Source organism: Pelodiscus sinensis, chromosome 1 (genome assembly GCF_049634645.1).
Source record: "Pelodiscus sinensis isolate JC-2024 chromosome 1, ASM4963464v1, whole genome shotgun sequence".
Lineage (NCBI taxonomy): Eukaryota > Metazoa > Chordata > Testudines > Trionychidae > Pelodiscus > Pelodiscus sinensis.
The window spans coordinates 132,617,900-132,631,706 of record NC_134711.1 but is presented as its reverse complement, the minus strand read 5'-3'; positions in this window follow the sequence as shown (position 1 = coordinate 132,631,706).

Genomic DNA, 13,807 nt, shown 5'->3' with positions numbered 1-13,807 from the left:
GGGACTGGAACAATTTGTACCAGGGAGGGGGGTGCTGGAAACCACTTCAAGTCAGAGCATGCAGTGGCACAGCTAGGTCGAGCATCTATGAATTCTATCTCAGAGCCATGAAATGCATGCAAAACTGCCATGTCTCTGTCTGCAGGCATCCCCCAAGTGTCTACTGCACTGGAAAATTTAATTTGGCTTCAGTTAGCAGCTATGTTTTGCTACAGATGAAAACATCTGATCTACTGGTTCTCTGGGGTAGCCGATCCCTAATGGATGGTAACACACACCAACAAAAGAAATTGAAGGAGTAAAACAGTTTTGACAGAACTTTTTCTTTTTCTTTTCTGAAAAACCAAACTCTTTGAAACCTAAATATTTTGGCCAAAACTGTAAATATTCCGATTTGGATATATTGCCACAATGCCTCATGTAAGTTGTAGTTTTGTTGCTTCATGTTCCTATTCTCTTCGACAGGCCAGGCTATGTATCTGACAATATACCACGATCAAGGGCTCCAACAATGCACTGCCTCTCCTCTCCAAGAGGGAAGATTTTGGTACATCACAGAGGTTGTAGTCTGGTCACAGACTAGAATGGGGATACAAGGCAGCTGGATTACAACTCCCATGAGGTACTGTGGCAACATTTTTTGGGGAGGAAGGGGGGCTGAAATACGTCTATAATTGAGTGTGTCCACTGCATAATCCCTCCAGTTTCCAACCTGGTCTAGCACTGAAACTGTCCTTTTTAGAGTTTCTACTGCCCATCTCTGAACAGCTATACTGACCTCTCTGATGCTGGTGCTCTCAGAATCTCCAGTACTTTTTCCAAAGTGTTTTCGATCTGAAAATCTTTCTTTAAACTCCTCCTCCTCCTGTCACCCACCCTTCCATTCAGGATCAACATATTCATTTGCCCAAATTCTTCCAAGCTTCTAGCAATGAGGCCGCAAACCCACTTCTGCTGTGCAATTGCTCTCTTACTCAATGAAAAACACACAGGAATATTTGATTTCTCCTAAATTAACTTTTTTGTTAGGAACCAAAATAAAAATTGACACAAAGCAAAAATGACGACTTCATATCTATTGCCCCTCAGGCTGTGAAGGGCTTGGAAAGTCTGTATCAAACTAATTCAGTCTGTACTGGGACTGACTGAATAGGTTATTTGCAATTGTTGAAAAAGATGGTTGAGTCAGAATCTCTGTGGTTTTTATATGCCTGGTCTGTGACTAATTCCAGCACAAAACTTGCAAAGTATATTCAGCATCTGAAGAATGTCAAGAAAATTGCCCAAGGACTTTGTCAGCTAGAAGGATGTTGGAGTGTTTGTCATGAATTCCTGCTAACTCCACTCTTCTCTTTCCCAAATAATTGTAGGATGGAAGAGCAAAGGAGTAGCAGCCCAGAGGAGACCAGGGCAATCTGAGCTGAGCCACTCGGACACCACAAGAGGTGCGGCGCAGGCAAGATCAGAGACTCAGGTTACGGCTTACCCCACTGTAATTCATAGCTTCATCAGTGTTGGATGTGAATGTTTACTAGGATATTTATGCTCTCTCTCAACAGTATGGAGGTGGGGGCTGGCTTTTGGCATTTCTGAATTATTCTTGATAGACAAGTAGCTAGTCAAACTGAATTGAAGAAAGTTCGGAATAAGAGCACCATAGGTCTAGACTAGACTCTTTTATCGGAAAAAGCTACACCAATTGCGCTCTGCAATTGGCATAGCTTTTTCCAATTGCTTCTCCAGAAGAGGCTTTTCCATCATTTGGCCCTGTCTAGAACGAGGTATATAGGGCTCCCCGAAAGAGTGTGTTTGCTCTTCTGCAAAAAAAAAGCAGAAGAGCAGACGCGTTCCCTGGACGCAGTGGAGTTGTTCCGGGATACTTCTGGTATCCCAGAAAAACCCACCAGTCTAGACGTACCCTAAGTGAACAGAGATGTGATGTGAAATAGCACAATGATTGTCTTCTCATCAGCCGCTTTGTCAGATCAAATAGCTAGCCTACAAAGTCTCAACAAATGATATGATTCACTTGAACAATTCATGGGATTAGCAGTTTAATTCCCCCTCCCCTCCCAGAGAAATACTACTTCCACAAATGCGGTTTCACAGTTTGACTTTTGCAAGGGTAAGGGAAAATTGTGTCTAGAACTGCATGAGGGTGATAGGAGAAAAGAGGGCAGAGAGTTTCAGTCCTTGCCACGTCAGTTCCAGTCACAGTTCTTGCCACCTGTATTGTTGGGGAGAGAACAGATGTCACGGCACTGCTAGTGGCACCAAACTTCCAAAAAGGGTCTTTGATTCTATTCTCCTTCTATGCCAATGACCGGAGCAAGGCCACTGTGACTTACCTGAGAAGGATGCAGGTCGCACCTAGCAAAAAGACAGAGCATACCAGAATGGCCAGTTCAGTCCCTCTGCACAGCTAGCGGCATACTGCCCTATGTATCCATAGGTGACAAAGGGCTTTGGGAAGATTGTTATGCAGACAGAATGCCTCCACACCTTACTACTTCCTTAAAGTTTCTTCACACCTCATATGAGTGCAGGCTATGGGATCTGAAGCCACACCACAGCTGCCACAGTTTATTTTCAAACTAATGTGTGAGCCCAAACCCCAGCACTGGGACTAACATGGAGCTTTGGGTCTGCATAATCAAGTTTCTTGGTTTGGATATATCAAATGTAATCAGATGCAGCAATATTGCCATATTAGCCAGCATGTACTGCAAGAATTTAAATTAATATCAGGGGCTGTCCATAATGATATACACAGATGGAGGGTCCTTTTGCTGTCATAAACTCCAGCTCTTGGCAGAGGACCTAAAGCTCCATAGCATTGACTGAAACATGCCATGTTTAGTACATGAATCAGCCACTTGAGTTTTTTGTGGCAGTAGAGGTGGAACAATGCCCTGCAATAGAGAGCCAAACACAATTACATTTTTCTCACAGAAACTGTTAACCTGGAGTCAAAGCTGCTGACCTGTGTTCCTAAATGACACCCCATAATAAGACTGTGTTTAATGCCTAGTACAATGGAGACTGACCTTGGCTGGGGAGCCCATGCTCTATCATGACATAAAAATAAATAGTTAGGCCTAGTCTACACTTCAGATTAACTTGACCTGTGGAAAAACTTCTCCCCTTGAGTGCCACGGTTAGATTGACCTAACCCCCACTGTCAATGCAGGAAGGAGGACAAGAGGCATTTTTTCCATCTATCTAGTTACCACTGTCATGAGTGGTGGCTTAATTACATTGAGGGAAAAATCTTCCATCAGTGTAGGAAGTTTCTACGCTATGGCGCTACAGCAGCACAGCTATGGTGCTACTGCAGCTCTGCTGCTGTAGTGTAGACATTCTTGGACTCTTTATTTAAAAAAAAAAAAAGTCCCGCTATTGCTATTAGCAGCACAGCTTCATTGCCAGTAGCTATGGTGAGAGAGTAGATAGGTTACGTGGTACAGCATCAGATGCATAACTTTGGTTCTGCAGCACTTCGTGCTGGGGGGTGTGATTCCTGCTCGAGATTACATTCCCCCTCCCCTCCCACCCCTCCACTAGCTCTTAACTAGCACACTGAAAATAGTGTAGCTACAGCTCCAAGATCAGCAGGACAGCTAGGTGCTTGCATCGCCATGCTGATGTTCTATTTTTAGGGTTTAAGCTCACTCCCAGCTAGTGCAGGTATATCTCCTTGAGCAGGGAATTGCACAATCGTTGTCTTTTCACAGGTCACTGAAATAGCTTTCCTTGCTGTTTGCATTTTCTCTTAAGACGAGCAACTGCTCATAATTAAAATATTTAGGCTGCTTTCCCTTTTGGCACATTTACATATACTTGATTTCAACATCTACTTCAAATCTCCCTGGCCTCCTCTCTGACTCTCCATTTTTATTTTAGTGCTAGCCAAAGTCTTTATTTGAAGCTAAAGCCATTGAAATCAGTGGCGATTGGATAAAAGTCTGGACTTTTGTCATATTCCCTTTACAAGTTGTTTTCTGGGCTTTGTAACGTGTCCATTTCAAACTGAACTGTTCTGGAACTTGGCATGTGCAGATCCTTTGCAATATTGTACTAAAATTAGTCCTGGTGTGTTTTATTTCCAGCTGGGCCAAGAATCAGTACAAAAGCCAAAGAGTGTCTCATCCTTGTTTGTACAACTTCAGAGCCAACCCCCTTAATTTTTAATAAAATTACACACAGACTTCATCTGTCATAGTTGGCTCTCTTTAGGGATTTTTTTTAAATGGGGGCACTATCTATATACCATCATATTAAAAACCAAAATATGTTTCAGTGATTTGTCCTATAGATTCTTCACCCACAAATTATATGTGCTTTGTTTGATGACAAGGGGAGGCTTGTACTGAAAAGTAAGAGACAAGTGCATCGCTTGCATGAAAAAAATTCTATCTTGAAAAAAGGATCAATGGAGATTCATTGCCAGCTGGTAATGTCACCCATTTCTTATGGTAGTTCAGCTTCATGATCTGCCTCGCATAGTGGCTGTATAGGAGCAGTTATGGAGGGGACTATGCTCTAGAGCAGGGCTACTCAACTTTGGAAGCCCTGGGGGTCACAATGATACAGCACATGCTGAGGGCCGCTACTTAAGCGTGGTCAAATAGCTTCTTTCACACTGATGGGCATGAACACGAAGTTTAAGCCTTAAGCTGCAGCACTGGACCCAAACGTGGCCAGTGTGAACCAGTGAGCACCTCTCAGGCTCTGCCCACAAGGGTAATCAGCCAACACTTCCCACAATGCCCCGGTGCCCCAAGAACCTCCTCCCTGGGGGCTAGAAATGCTGACACACGATGCCTGTCTGTTCCAGCCAGCCCATCTGCTTGTGTCTTTCAATGCTCACCCTGCCTGGGAGCCACCTCACTGTTGTGGAGGCCATGTTCAAAGGATCCCACCCGCAGGCCATGTGTTGAGCCCCATGTAAACCTGAACCGCACCGTGGGCCGCAAACCAACAGGCCGTGTGTTGAATAGCCCTGCTCTAGATAATGGCCTGGCTTTACTCCTACCTGCCCTGGGCCAATGCACATGAAGACTCAGGCCCCAAAGACTTTCTACAGAAGAGCTCCTGTGGGGTGAGCAGAAAACACTGCTCCTCTCTTTGACCAGGCTAGTTTCTGGTAGTGCTTATGGCTCTGCGCATAGAAAGCCCATGCATTGTTATCCAGGAATGGGTTAGCATTGCCAACATTCCAGTTCCAGAAAACTAAGCACCCTTGCTTTGTCCCTTCTGCGAGCCCTGCCCTTCCTTGCCCCTGCTGATTCCATCCCCCCTATTTCCACTGCTTGCTGTCCCCCACCCTCTCCCATGTGCTCATTTTCACTGCAAGGCTCAAACAGGCGTTTTAATCATTTTGACAGATGTATTATGCTAGGTTCAGGTTTTATTTGTTTTAGGAGATTAGAGCTGGCAGCAAAATAGTCAAAAGGCTCAATTTATAAAAAAAAATCACTAAGGTTTTCATGATTCTTTTCCTACCCTCTTCTCATTTTTTGAAACCATCTCCATGTTTTTGTTCACTAAAATTTTTGTAATTTTATGTGTGGAATTAGGACCTCACATTATCACAGCTGCAGTGAGTCCATTAAAGGCCCACTCTTGAACGCCAAATATAAATCCATAAAGCACAACCACAGAAATGCATCTGTCCAGATAGATATATCAATAAATCTGTAGAAACAGACTCCCACACCTGTACACATCTAACATGCACAAACACATATATACTTCCACATTAATATTTCAATTGCTGTTTAGTGCCTAGAGACCCCAAATAAGATGAGGGCTACAGCATGGTAGGAGCTACATGTGTACAATAAAACAGAAGAGTTTGCAACAAAGAGTTTATAACATAGTTAGACAAAGGTGGAGAAAAATATATGATACATTGGCTCTTCTGCAATACTAGTCAACAATATTCATTTTTAAAGAAATAATACACTTCTTTTAGAGTTTCCTAGAATGCTTGTCACTTGTGTTCTTATAGGGTACAGCTATACTGTGGCTCTATTTTGGGATACTTCCAGTATCCCAAAATAGCTATTCCACATCTTTTAAAGAAACCTGTTATTTTGAAATAGCTTTCAAAATAATGGGCTCATTATTCCAACATTTCATGAGGATTAAGGGACATTTTGGAATAGTGATTTATTTTGAAAACCACTCAAAATAAGCTACACAATTTGCATCGCTCAAATTGCATAGCTTATTTTGAGCTACAGGTGCAGTGTAGATGCAAGAAACAGAGCTCTATTTCTCCCATCTGTCAGTTCTCTCTTGGTGGAGCTAGTTTGCAGGATCTAGGTTCTCCAGACTTGTGTTCTTCCCACCCTAGAATTACCTGAATATCTGCACACATGTTAACAGAGTACCTCTAAGAGGATGTGTTAATCAGCTTTCACAAGCTGATTCCATGTATGTCCCTACACTTAGTATAATTGGACAACAGCTTTTTAAGCTGTTACCCTCCTATGCTCTTGAACTCAGTAGGCTGAGCTAAACAGCACTTTTTAAGTTGCCTCCCTCATTTCGGTAATCTACTTGATGAGCAGACCCTACTGGATTTTGGGGTGCTGCAGGGACCTTTAGCTTAGGTACAAGGAGTGTTACTGCAGAATGAATGGAGGAGTCAAAAACACTGGGGGCAGAAGGGGAGAAAAAGAGAGAAGAAACCAAGCTATTTATTTCCAGCTAGTAACCATACAAGGGGATCCAAACAAGCAAAACACTTACAATATTAAATTTAACTTAAATGTGATTATATGAGTTAGACTCAATGAGTAATAGCTGATCTCATAAGGCAGAGTCAGGCAGCTATGCCTACGAAGAGAGAGAGAGAACTGGACCTCACCACGCTGTAAAGCTTGAATCAATCAGGGTTCCCAGGTGGTCTGGGTGGCTGAGGGTTCAGAAAGCTGGAGACAAGCCAAGCTCCCAGTACAATCAGTCAGGAAAAGATGAAGTTCCAATGCATCAGCCCTTACTTGGGTAGGGGTTTTTCTACGGAAACGACGAGTTAAGGGAGAACATGATTCTAGGGAGTATACCCAAGTTCTTTTCTTTTGTTCAAGTTAGACAATAGGAGCTGATCATTTCTGGCTTTTGGCAGTGTTCTTTCTAGGGAGCTCATAATGCAATTAGAAAGCTCCAGTATTTGAGTGCCAATAGAGCATTTATTACTAGAATTGGTTTGATAATTATCGATCTTGGGGTGCGAGCAGGCCTAGAATCATTACCATCTGGAGCAGAGATTTCTCATCAGGCAATGCGTCCCTGCTTTTCAGGTCCCAGAGTTCAGTGTGGTTTTTGCCTTGGAATTTCTGTTCTGCATTCTGTATGCCTTTCTCGTCTGTCTTAGATCCAAATGAGGGTAGGGGAGTTTCCTCAGTCCTGTCACCCTGGACTGGAGGATTTTAAGTGTATCGTCCCCTACCTCTTCAATGCTTTGTGTAAGCTTTGCTTCTGATAGACTTTGGCTTGAGCAGAGGCCAGTTGTACAGTGTGGTGGCACAGCCAACTGGACGGGCAATGGCCTGTTATTGGTGCTGAGCGGAGCCACCAGAATCACTTTTTGACTAGGTATTCTGGTCACAAACTGACCACCTGGTCACCCTTGAGTGGGCTAACACTGAAAGACTTGAATTAGTACATAAATATAGGTCCCATCTAGTCCATACTCAGAGGCGGGGTGTTTGCTACCGTGTACTCTCTTGTCCTTGTTGCAAATTATTCAAGTGGTTGATCTTTCTCCATTCCCACCCATAATTGGGGTTTCCCGGCTGCACAACACTACCTGAAAATCTCTCTGTCAGATAATGTCGGTGAGTATTTTTATATAGTGAAGAAAACATTATATTAATAATGCAATTAGATGAGCAGCTCTGTCACTTCAGATGGGCATACTACACATAAGGCTCAGATGCTTTCTACTGTGAAACAATATTTCCTCCCTGCTCAAATTGAAAAAAGAAAATTGCATCAGAAAATAAATGAATTATGTAAAGAGATGTCCTGGCCATCTGACAATATCATAATCTTCCCACTAGGCACAGTACTAACTTTATCACAGCCTAGAGCTGAGGCTAATATGAGTCATCTGATAACCTCTTCCTTGTTCATTGACCTCAACCTTGGACCAAAATAAACATACATTAAATGACAACAATACTTGGTGCAGTGCCCTCTCTCATGTGTCTGAAGCATCGAGAAGCAAAGCAGACTCCATAGCTTCACTGCGTTTCTATCGTGTTGTTGTGACTCAGGATGGGAGTGGACTCACAGTGTTCTTGCTGCTTGCCCTTTAGTGTGGGTCTGCTTCTGCTCTCATTTGTAGCTGATCTTGCGGAAAATAAAGCCTTTTCCGAAAGATCCCTTATCCCTCTATGAAATAAGGGATCTTTCGGAAAAGGCTTTATTTTCCGCGAGATCAGCATCTAGACTGGCGCTTTTTTTCCGACAAAGCTCCGTGCAGAAAAAAGGCGGCAACCATTTTTATGCTAATGAAGTGGGGGAGATTTAAATCCCCGCTTCATTAGCAATTCCGATACGTCTAATTTACATCCTTTTTACGAAAAAGGGATGTAGTCTAGATGTAGCCTTCAAGTTTTCTAATAGGAAGAGGGAATGTTTGGTGACACTGAACCTTTTCTATGGAAAAGGCCAATTTCACTTTGTGCATGCCTAGAAATTGATAAGAGCCTGACATGCAGACAACCTGGCTGGACAGGGAGGCAGAGATCCCGAGAAGAGCTTAACCTCTGGCAACCTGCCTAGAGGACGTTTATTAGTTTCTCTTTTTCCCTTCAAACAGGAAGTGAAATGTGCAAGAGTGTTCTGCTGAGGATCTGGCAAGCCAAACAATTCCATTTCAGTTATCCTGAAATGTGCTGAATTTTGGTGAAAATTCTTTATTGTGATTTTTTTCCCTAAACTTTCACTGCAGTACTCCATCCTAGTCAGTCGCTTCCTATTCTGTAGGGCTACATCTACACAATGAACTTTCCGGAAGAGGAAATGCAAATGGAGTGCTAATTTGCATATCTTGTGCTCTCATTTGCATATTCTCTTCCTATCCTTTTTGTGGACAAGATTTTTGTGCAAAAAAGCACTGTGTAGATAAGGCCTTTTTGAGCAAAACCCCTCTTTTGTGCAAGATCCCTTCTTCCTCAAAAATTGGAAGAAGGGATCTTGTGCAAAAGTGGGGTTTTGTGCAAAAAGGTGGAGGAATATGATACAAGTCAAGCTTCCCTTGTCCAGTACCCTACGGACCTGCATAGTCCCGAACCACACGGTTTGCTGGACAAAGGGAGGTCAAGGCTCCCTACACAGGTGAAAGGGTGGGCCTGTGCTCCCTGCCACTGACTCCAGCCCTGGCTGGGACTGTTCCCCCCACCGCGCCTGCCCTGGACAGAGGTCGGCCCTGCTGCCTTCAATGCTGGCTGGGGTTGTGCCCCCCATGGCACTGGTACAGGCTGTGCACCCAGCTGCTAGCCCTGCTGCCTCCAGCCCTGGCTGGGGCTACCTTTCCCTACTACGCCAGCCCCGACTGAGGCTGTGTATCGCACTGTGCCAGCCTTGACCGGGACTGCAGTTCCTACCTCGCCAGCCTCAGGGGGGCTGTGCTCGTGGCTACTGGCCCTGGCCAGGGCCGTGCTCCCCACTGTACCAGCCTCACTGGGGATGCACTCCCCACTGCCAGCTCAGGTTGGGCTGAACTTCTGAACCTGGCCAGCTGGGCTCTCTGCTGCCGCACTATCCGTTGTCCAGCCAGACCACAGATGTTGCTAGACCAGAGAGGTTCAACCGGTATGTTACTGAATTTAAAATGATATTCATGGCATTTCTCCTTGATTGGATCTATTTTTTCTTCTTTGAATATGTACAAAGCATCTTCTGTACTAAAAGTCTGATCAAAATTTCACATTTATCAGGTTAAGGACTCTTTCACATATGTATCACTGGCTTAGTACATTCCCATATGTATAATTTCATTCTTATGATTTCAATGGGACTATTCAAATGAATAAAATCTGGAGGATTTGGCCCACTTCTAAGTGAGTTAAATTTTCCTTGGCTAAAGTACTGATCCTATGAAAAATGCTAAAACCTTTTTGTTTGTTTGTTTGTTTTTTGTTTCTTTTAAAAAGCTTGGAAAGTTTAGGATATGTGTAGAGTTATGGCAGTTACAACAGCTTCAATAAAGATGCCTGAGTTTTCTATTCAGGTAGGTGTGCTGTTTTTCCGGTTACTTAAAAATGACTACTGTGGTTACAGAGGTTTGGCTAGTTATACTATGGCTATAGTTACGCTAACACTATATCCTATGTTGCCATAATTTATGGACAGCATAAATTAAACCTACATAAATCTTTTTGTGCACAGTGCTATATCAGCTGGCGAGCTTGACTTTGTTTTTATAATGTTCAGATCATTCCCAACAGCAGGGGTGGTTTCATTCCTTGTTTTTACTAATGGAGTAGTGACATTGTATTCTATAAACTAGTTTTTAAAGTTTAGTTATCCCTGTTATTTATTATGAAGGCATGATAGTGGCCCCATGTTTAGACCTGCAAGATTGTGAATTAAAAAGCCCTTTTTTACATTTTGCAAAAGTAAGGCCTAATCCTACTCACCTTGAAGTCAATGGCAAAATTTCATTTGCTTTGTAGGAGCAGTTTCAAGTATCACTAAAGAGCTTTGCTATGGGAGAGATGATATGCATTTTTCATAAAAAGCAATAAAATATTAATTTCTTTTAGTGTCTTGGCATACTGTAAAAAAAGTTTATCAAAACTGGGGCAGAAGAGCTGCATTATTTAATCACACAGCCACTTAATGACACACTATTGAAAATATGAACATCTTAACTTTATTTTTTTCCCAGAAGACAGATATTTGTATAATTGTAATGTTTATCACAATGTTATTTCCTAGTAAAAATTCTGCCTTGAGAAAGCAAATAAAAATACAGCCCACCATTTTAATTAAATGGTCATAAAAAATCACGTTAACTCAGGTTCTCTGTCAAAATGTTTTGCGAAAACACCATGGTATGCAGCAGGCATTTGCAGGGTTGTTCAGAATGAATGGCTCCACAAAGATCAGGACTCAGTTCTGAAACATTTATGCATTTGAATAACTTCACTTGTGTAATTGCATTGACTTTAGTGGGACTACTCACAATGAACAGTCACCCTTATGCCTGTTTGCAGGACCACACCCTTTGTTATTACAATCAGATTTCTCATGCTTGCAGGATTTTATACACCCACCCAGTTGTAGGGCTGTTCATGGGTGTTGAGCTCTGTTCCCCAAGGCTCTAATTGTGCAAAATGCTTACATATGAACTTCATTTTATTCATGATTCACTGAGCTCAGTGGCACTATACACACTACCTGTAGTGAAGTTAATTGTGTGTGGTTATAGGACTGGGACTTTAGCCCTAACGCCCCAGTCCTGCAAAGACTTATCTACATGCTTAATTGTTTCTACAAGAGTATTCCTCTTGTGCGCAGTGAAGCAATGCATGCTCATAGAGTTAAGCATGGGTATAGGGCAAAAGTGCCATTTATGTAGGGTTAGGGGGGCAGTAGCCCCCCTTCCGGAGGTTGGAACCCCTGGATTTCATACTGAGGTCTGCTTAAAGCTGCATGCCCTGTCTCCAGAGGCAGGTCTTAAATGCAACAGAGTTTGAGCTGCTTGCAGCTTTGCCTTTGGGGCGGGGAGTTTGTAATAAAAAGAAGGGAGGCATGTGATTAAGAATAACAAGAGGCTGGGCATTCATGTCATTGAAGGATCATTAGATAATCATGAAAACATTGTCAGATCATTCATGTCATTGTCAGATCATTAGATCATCATGAAAACACTTAAACGATTGGGGGTAAGGGCAAGAGTAGGAATGAGTGTTGTGCTACTGGGATTTGCTTTTGGACCACAGCTGTGAAACTTATAAGTGTTCTTGAAAAAGGGGTGAACAGGGACTAATCCAAAACTGCAGGAAGTTACAAAGGAATTTCACAAAACTGGGTGATTGGGCAACACAAGGGCAGATGGAATTCACTTTTGATAAGTGCAAAGAAATGCGCATGGAAAAACATAATCTTAACTATCCGTACAATATAGCTGTTACCACTCAAGAAAGAGATTTTGGAATCATTGTGGATAGCTCCCTGAAAACACCTGCTCAATGTGCAGTGCAGTCTAAAAATTAAAAGCTAACAGAATATTGGGAATCATTAGGAAAGGAATAGATAAGACAAAATGCCATATTGCCTCTACATTAAGTCATTATATACCCACATCTTGAATATTCTATGCAGATCTAGTCACCCCATCTAAAGATAGATATATTGAATTTGGAAAAGGCACAAAAAGGGCAACAGGAATGGTTAGGGGTAAGAAACAGCTTCCATATGAGGGTACATTAACAATACTGGGACTTTTCAGCTTGGAAAAGAAGTGACTAAAGGGTGGGGGGATGTGTTAGATGTCTAGAAAATCATGAACCTTGTGGAAAAATAGAATAAGGAAATGTTATTTATTCCTTCTCTAACATAGCACAGAAAGCTCACCCAATTAAATTTATAGGCAGAAGATTTAAAACAAACAAAATTTTTTTTTTCACAATAAATTTGTGGAACTCTTTGCCAGGAGATGGTGGAAAGCCCCAAACTATAACAAGGTTCCAATAAGAACAAAATAAGTTCAAGGAGTTTAGGCCCATCAGTGGCTACTAGCCAGAGTGGGCAGGGGTGGTGTCACTAGCTTCTGTTTGCCAGAAACTGGGAATAGGCAACAGGGGATGCATCATGATGATTGCCTCTCTGTTTATTCCTTCTGAAGCACCTGGCATTGGCCACTATTGGATGACAGGATACAGGGCTAGAGGACCTTAGGTATGACCCACTACAGCTATTCTGATGTTCTTATATAGAGCCCAGGAGTCCTGATGAGGTCTGTCTCAAAAATTTAAGGCTAACTAGTGTCCATTAAGTGACTTTACCACAAGATGTCAAAATATGTTATTGTTAGAGCCGAGCGAGTCTAATATTTATTTAATTTTCTTTTGTATATAGGAATTAGATACAGTGCTCCTGCCAGCTAACTGCTAAGTTTTTTGCCAAAAAAGTAGAGTTTTCCAGTGCTTTGGTAGCCCCAGGATACAGATGATGTGTGTGTGTGTGTGTGTGTGTGTGTGTGTGTGTGTGTGTGTGTGTGTGGAGGGGGTGCATGGCGTTGCTTCTCCCCTCTCCATTTGGTGCTTGGCTTGTACAGAGCATGCTCAGTATCAATGCTGAAGCCTCTGTCCTCAGTCCGCTCCCCATCATATACTCACTCCCCCCCCCATCACAGCATGCACATGTCATGCCGCCACCACCAAATCTGAAATGGCACCCCTGCTATACGTCTTTGCAGAGGACTGAGGCTTTAAGCACAGATACTGCAACCATGCGTGTGATTAAGTCTTTTCAGTACCAGGCCCTTGTTTGTCATTCAGATGAACTGATATTTTCCATTCTCTCTCTCTCTCTCTCTCTCTTTTTCAGTGTTTCTTTTTTGGGCGGGAGGGCGAGCAGGAAATCATTTATTTTACAAAGAAAACAAATTACATTATTCTTGGAAACCACTGTAATGGAGTAGGTTAAATCTCATTTGAATTGATTGATGTGTTTTGTCCCTTTTAAAGAACATTATAGCTGGATTATCTCTGGTTACTTTAAGGATCTCTTATGGAGTTTTAAAAAATTGGTCTTATGCCCTTTTTGGTGGTGTTCCTCT